Genomic DNA, 5,216 nt, shown 5'->3' on the forward strand with positions numbered 1-5,216 from the left:
AAGGAGATGGTAAGGACTTGGCAATGTGACTATGTTTCAAAAAAGAGCATCTGAGCTGCATCAGAACAAGTCTTTTTCAAGCATGGGCTTACCCACACTTCCTCTTGCCCTGCTACTTTGCCCCACTGTGTTCCACCAGGGAAAACCACTGTTTAGTGCTCAATCGGAGCAAACAGCAATTCAGGTTTTCTCCTGATTGACACTAACTCCAATTCAGCACTAAAGAGCGGGTTTTCCCTGGGAAAAGAGGCAAACCTAAGCACAGCACAGGTAGAAGTATGGACAAGCTCCACCTAAAGGGGTGTGTGAAGCAATCGTTGGTTAGGACAGGTGATGGAAAGGGCTCCTTATGCCAAATGAGATCAAATGTCTCCTCTGTGCCAGAGACAAGGGAGTCAATGATGTCAGAACAGAGGGAACCACATTATCTATCTAGGACATTTAATCAACAGTAAACAAGTTCAACAGGCCTAAAGAAAGGATGAAGCAATTATTGAAAAGGGAAGAAGTCCTTATAAGGCTAATTGGATAGTAATCTGTATCGCACAGGTGGCTAATAATGGCCTTCTAGAAGTTGTCAAACTCCCATCATCCACAGGCAGCATGGCCAATGTTTTAGGGGTTGATGGGAGCTGTAGTTCAGCAACATCTGGAGGCCCACAGGTTAGGCCCCTCTGTTGTGCATACATGAGCAAAGCCACCCCTAACCCAATCAGTGGTTCTCAGGTGGAATGTAGCACAGTATTGCCCTGCCATGAATGGAAGAAGAAATATATTTGTCAACTATGAGAGCATTACAGAAGCATCCTTCCTTACATTATACAAGAACATCTAACACAAGGCCACTTACAACAAGATGGATACAAAATGGCACATAAAATATATCAATATAAAACCAAATAGAAACAAGTCAGTGGTCAATTGAAAAAAGATACACACAGTGGTAAATAAAAAGCCAAATCAGTCAAAGAGGCCAAATCAGTCATCAGAGGGCCTGCCCACTCCACAACTGAGCATTAATTAGCTGTTAATCCATTCCCCCCCCCCAAATATTTAAATTTGTATATGAAGAGCAACTTTGGTCGTTCCAATTCATACCAGTAGGCATTCCCTTTTGCGCTTGTTCTTGCCTGCCGATTCTATTAAACTGATTTAGTAATGACAGGCATGTACACCTTGTTTTTTAAAAAAGCCACAGGAAGTGAAAGTGCCCAGAAAGTACACAAAAGCACACAGTCTGGCAATCATCAATTCAATACACTTATAAAACTACTCTCCTCCATCCAAGAGCATGTCGGAAGTAGTTACGAATGAAAATAAATAAAATCAATTGTAAAATCTCAACACACACTTTTCAGACTGCTGTGCAGTACTGTATCTGGTGCACAATTTTTAAATGTGCTTTTCTTGTACAGTTTTCTGGATTTGTGCAAAATTGAGGGACCAAAAGGTCTTAGTCTGACACTCCAGCCACTACACCACATTGGTTCACACTAGTTGAATCTGGCCCAGAGTCTGTGTGATAATGACACTGTGAGGAGACAAATACATTTAAAAACTAAGGGGCACAAAGGGAGGGGGCTCTATTAGCACCTCCTACCTTTATTTTCTCCATTGAGGTTTCTTATATTTTGTGTGCAGGCAGTGCCATGAAAATTGTCTTTAAGCAATTAGGGCAAGTCTAAAATCCCTATGACTCACACATTATCTGTTTGTGAAACTCAAAGAGCTTTTATTCCTTTCCCTGGAGACCCTGAGAAAAGGGCTGAAACCGCACGCCAAGCCTCAACAGTTTACCCCAACCAATTTGTACTGACTGCTTTTTACCTCTGAGAGGATGGTTCTGGCTGTAGCAGACACCAGTGCTGGAAGCCTAGGGTCTCTAAATCTAGGGGGTCCCGTTCCCCAGTGGGCAGTCTCCCCTCTCCCAAAATTGCAAACCCAAGACTTCATGTGACGGCAGGACAACTCGGGCCTCTAAATCTAGGGGGCCTCACCAGCCTGCAGTCTCCCCTCTCCCAAAATTGTAAACCCAAGACTTCATACAAGGGCAGGGCAACTCAGGCCCAGCAACTATTAGACTCAGGGCTAGCCAGTGGGGCCCAATTTAAAGCAGTGGGGCGCAACTTAAATTTTTTTTAGGGCCCCAGTTCACAGCCAAAATCTGCAAAATCTTATAGATATAAATAAAATCCATCTAGATTGCCCTGGTGCAGGGGCCCCCTTAGGAGGGGTCTGCAGGGCCCAATTTGGCCCAGTTGCTCCAATTGCCTTAAGGTCAGCCCTGATGAGACTGTGCAGGGGTTGAACTGACAAGCCCTGCACCTTCTAGGTCCCTGGCGTCACCATTCAGAGTACAGACTCAAGGACTTGTTATGGAAATAAAGGGGGGCATTTATTGGAAATCAGTTTTGTCACCTCTTCCCCCCCAAACCCTGAGACAATGAGCCCAGCCACCTTTTATTCACAGTCACATAAGCACTACACTACAGCATGGCCAAAAACTTATACGTTCAGCCGCTGAAATATTCACCTAATATGTAGCAATGTTACTGCTTTATGAATGAACAGTGTTTTATTAATGGACTTTGTATTTTGTGAATTACCTAAGAGCCACCAATAGGGAGCTCTAGAATCTGAAAGCTAACCAGTTGGGTACCACCAAACCGCGACCCCCTATTGCTGAAAGCATGTAACCAGCAGGGAATGCTTCAGCTCAGCCTTTGCACTGTTGACTGAACACCCCCTGCTGTGCAGATAATGGAGAAAGCTCATAAATTGTATCCCTTCTGGCATCCTGGCCAACTCTATTATGCTGGTGTAAACCCTGGAGCACCAGAAGCACAGAATAGCAGCAAATAAAATCCGCTCATACGTCAGCAACTGATAAGACTTGTCAACCAGTTCTTCCAAAGTCTTCCTAAATTATAAAGCTCCAAAATACAGGCCAAAAGAGAGCTAGTCTTGGAAGAGCGAGGCATACAATGGGCACCACCAGTGAAAAGGCCCTGCTCCGTGTAACTCCTGCCCTGTCATTTGATAGAGTGCCCGCTTGCCCTTTTTCTTGACATGGAATGCTCTCTGTTGGAGTCTCCAGGTGCAGTACAAAGAGCATAAGTAGGGAGAGCAGGGACCTTGAAGTTCCCAACAACAAACTAAAAATGCTTTTGCATCAAAACTATCCAGCAATATCAAGTTATATGAAAACTGGTGCTATTAACAGTAATCCTTCTAGTTGGTTAATTGGTTTGGCAACTTCCATGCACATGACGTATGATGCTAATTATTTCCCCCAAAGAGTTAATGATAACTAATCAGAGGCAGCTACAGGAGAGCTATGAGATTCAGATGCCTGGTCAATCCCAGCAGGTATATAAGAGGATGACCCAGCCTGCCTAGGCCCTGGAGTTCGGAATGTGAAAGTACTGAAAAGAATGAAAAGAGTGGCTGAAAAGAGACAGATGAGATGGGTTAATCTGATGCACCACCCCCCCACCCCATAGCAGGTCAATACTAGAAGCTATCCCCATCTGGGATATCTTTATCCTTACATCATTCATTCATTCATTCATTCATTCATTCATTCATTATTATTTTTTAACAACTAAAGTTTATTGAAATATCTCCAGTAAAAAAAAAAGAAACGAAGAAAGAAAGAATCCCCCCCCCGCATGCACACACATAGCTTGAAGCATCCACAGTATCATAGATGCTTTTTACAATGCTGACGACATGTAGAGGATTGTGATGCTGCATTTCGGCTAGGTCAGGGGCTGAGGAAGCAGTAGCCATTGAGAAGCTGTTGGACTCCTATCCTGCTGGAACCCAACTTATCAGCCCCTGCAGGTAGTACAGCTGGTGGTTGGGGGGGTGTGAACTGTAGTGCAGCCTCATTGGGAGGGCCACAGGTTAACAAAGGATACCAAGATTATCAAAGCAAAAGTTCTCATCGCTTCCACAGTTCCCCTTTTTCTATTCGGTATGGGATTTGTAATGAAATCTCACACTGGAAAAAAGAACCTTGGGGAGGCTAGATCCCTGAAAGGAAAGGACCATCACTGCCTCACCACTTTCCCTCTCCAATCACCCCTCCAGTTCCAGCAGTCTCTGACGCGTCTTCAGCACAATCTTCTCCATCACCTCTGGCTTGAGAAGGTCCTTGATCTCAGTTGAAAGGGAGGCCTCGTAGCAGTAGAGGATGCTGGTGTCATAGAGCATCAGTTTCTGCTCTGCCAGAGCCACAACGCAGTTCTGGAGTCGGGAAATCACTTCACGGTCAGGCAAGGGCACTGGCTCTAGGTTCGTGACGAATGCCCCAGTCTCCTCATTCTTCTGTTTGAGTATTGGGTAGATCCAGATGAACCCATTGTTGCCTAGGATAACGGAAGCCCCACAATTAAAATCATAGAAATGGGTCTTCTGCTGCTTCACGAGGGAAGGGGACACCTGGATGAGCACACCTTAGCCAAGCTTTCTGTATTTCAGACTCCGTGTGTGCAGCGATACAGCCCCATCAGAGATCACCGCTTGGACTTCTGCACCGATAAGGTCCCCTTCCTGCAGGTAATATCGCATTGCCAGTTCATCCTCTGCTGATCTCCGCCTCAGCTCCCCTTCTGGAAGATTCATGGATGAAAGGAGCAAGACAGAATCCAGCCTGGAATTGGTCTCGACTTTCCACTGTTTCTGCTGAACCTCTGTGATTCGTCCAACCACAATATCACTGACTTCGCCATTGTATATCGTTTTCAAAGTTTTCACACAGACCAGCTTGTTCACCCTGTCCACAACACCAGCCACAGAGGCAATGAGCTTCTCTTCTCCCAGGTATGTTCCATGGCCTCTCATGTATCCTGGGTCAGTGGTGATGGTGTCCCCTTGTCCCACTTGCCCGCCCTGCTGGAGAAGCTCTGAGCCAGGCGAGGGCAGGGAACTGGGTGCCGCACTTCCACGGATGTCATCGGGGCCAGTGCTGCTGCTGCTTCCACCATCTTGACTGCTGGCATGCAGCCACATGATTCCCTGAAGCGCTGCCTCCGGTTCTGCCTTTTTAACTCCTGGCATGCACGCCTCATTCATTCATTTTACTTATTTCAGAACTTATAAACATTCAGGCAATACCTAAGTAGTGTACAGAAATAAAAAATGTATTATATACCATATTTTTTGCACCATAACACTCACTTTTTTCCTCCTAGAAAGTAAGGGGAAATGTC

At 45.4% G+C, this 5,216-nt stretch overlaps 1 pseudogene; it reads right to left on the reverse strand.

The window, feature by feature from the left end:
* Nucleotides 1–4,010: 4,010 nt before the first annotated feature.
* Nucleotides 4,011–4,991, reverse strand: LOC128415107 (exosome complex component RRP4-like; annotated as a pseudogene).
* Between the last annotated feature and the right edge of the window lie 225 nt (nucleotides 4,992–5,216).

The sequence above is a fragment of the Podarcis raffonei genome, chromosome 6 (assembly GCF_027172205.1).
Source record: "Podarcis raffonei isolate rPodRaf1 chromosome 6, rPodRaf1.pri, whole genome shotgun sequence".
In the NCBI taxonomy this organism is placed as follows: Eukaryota; Metazoa; Chordata; class Lepidosauria; order Squamata; family Lacertidae; genus Podarcis; species Podarcis raffonei.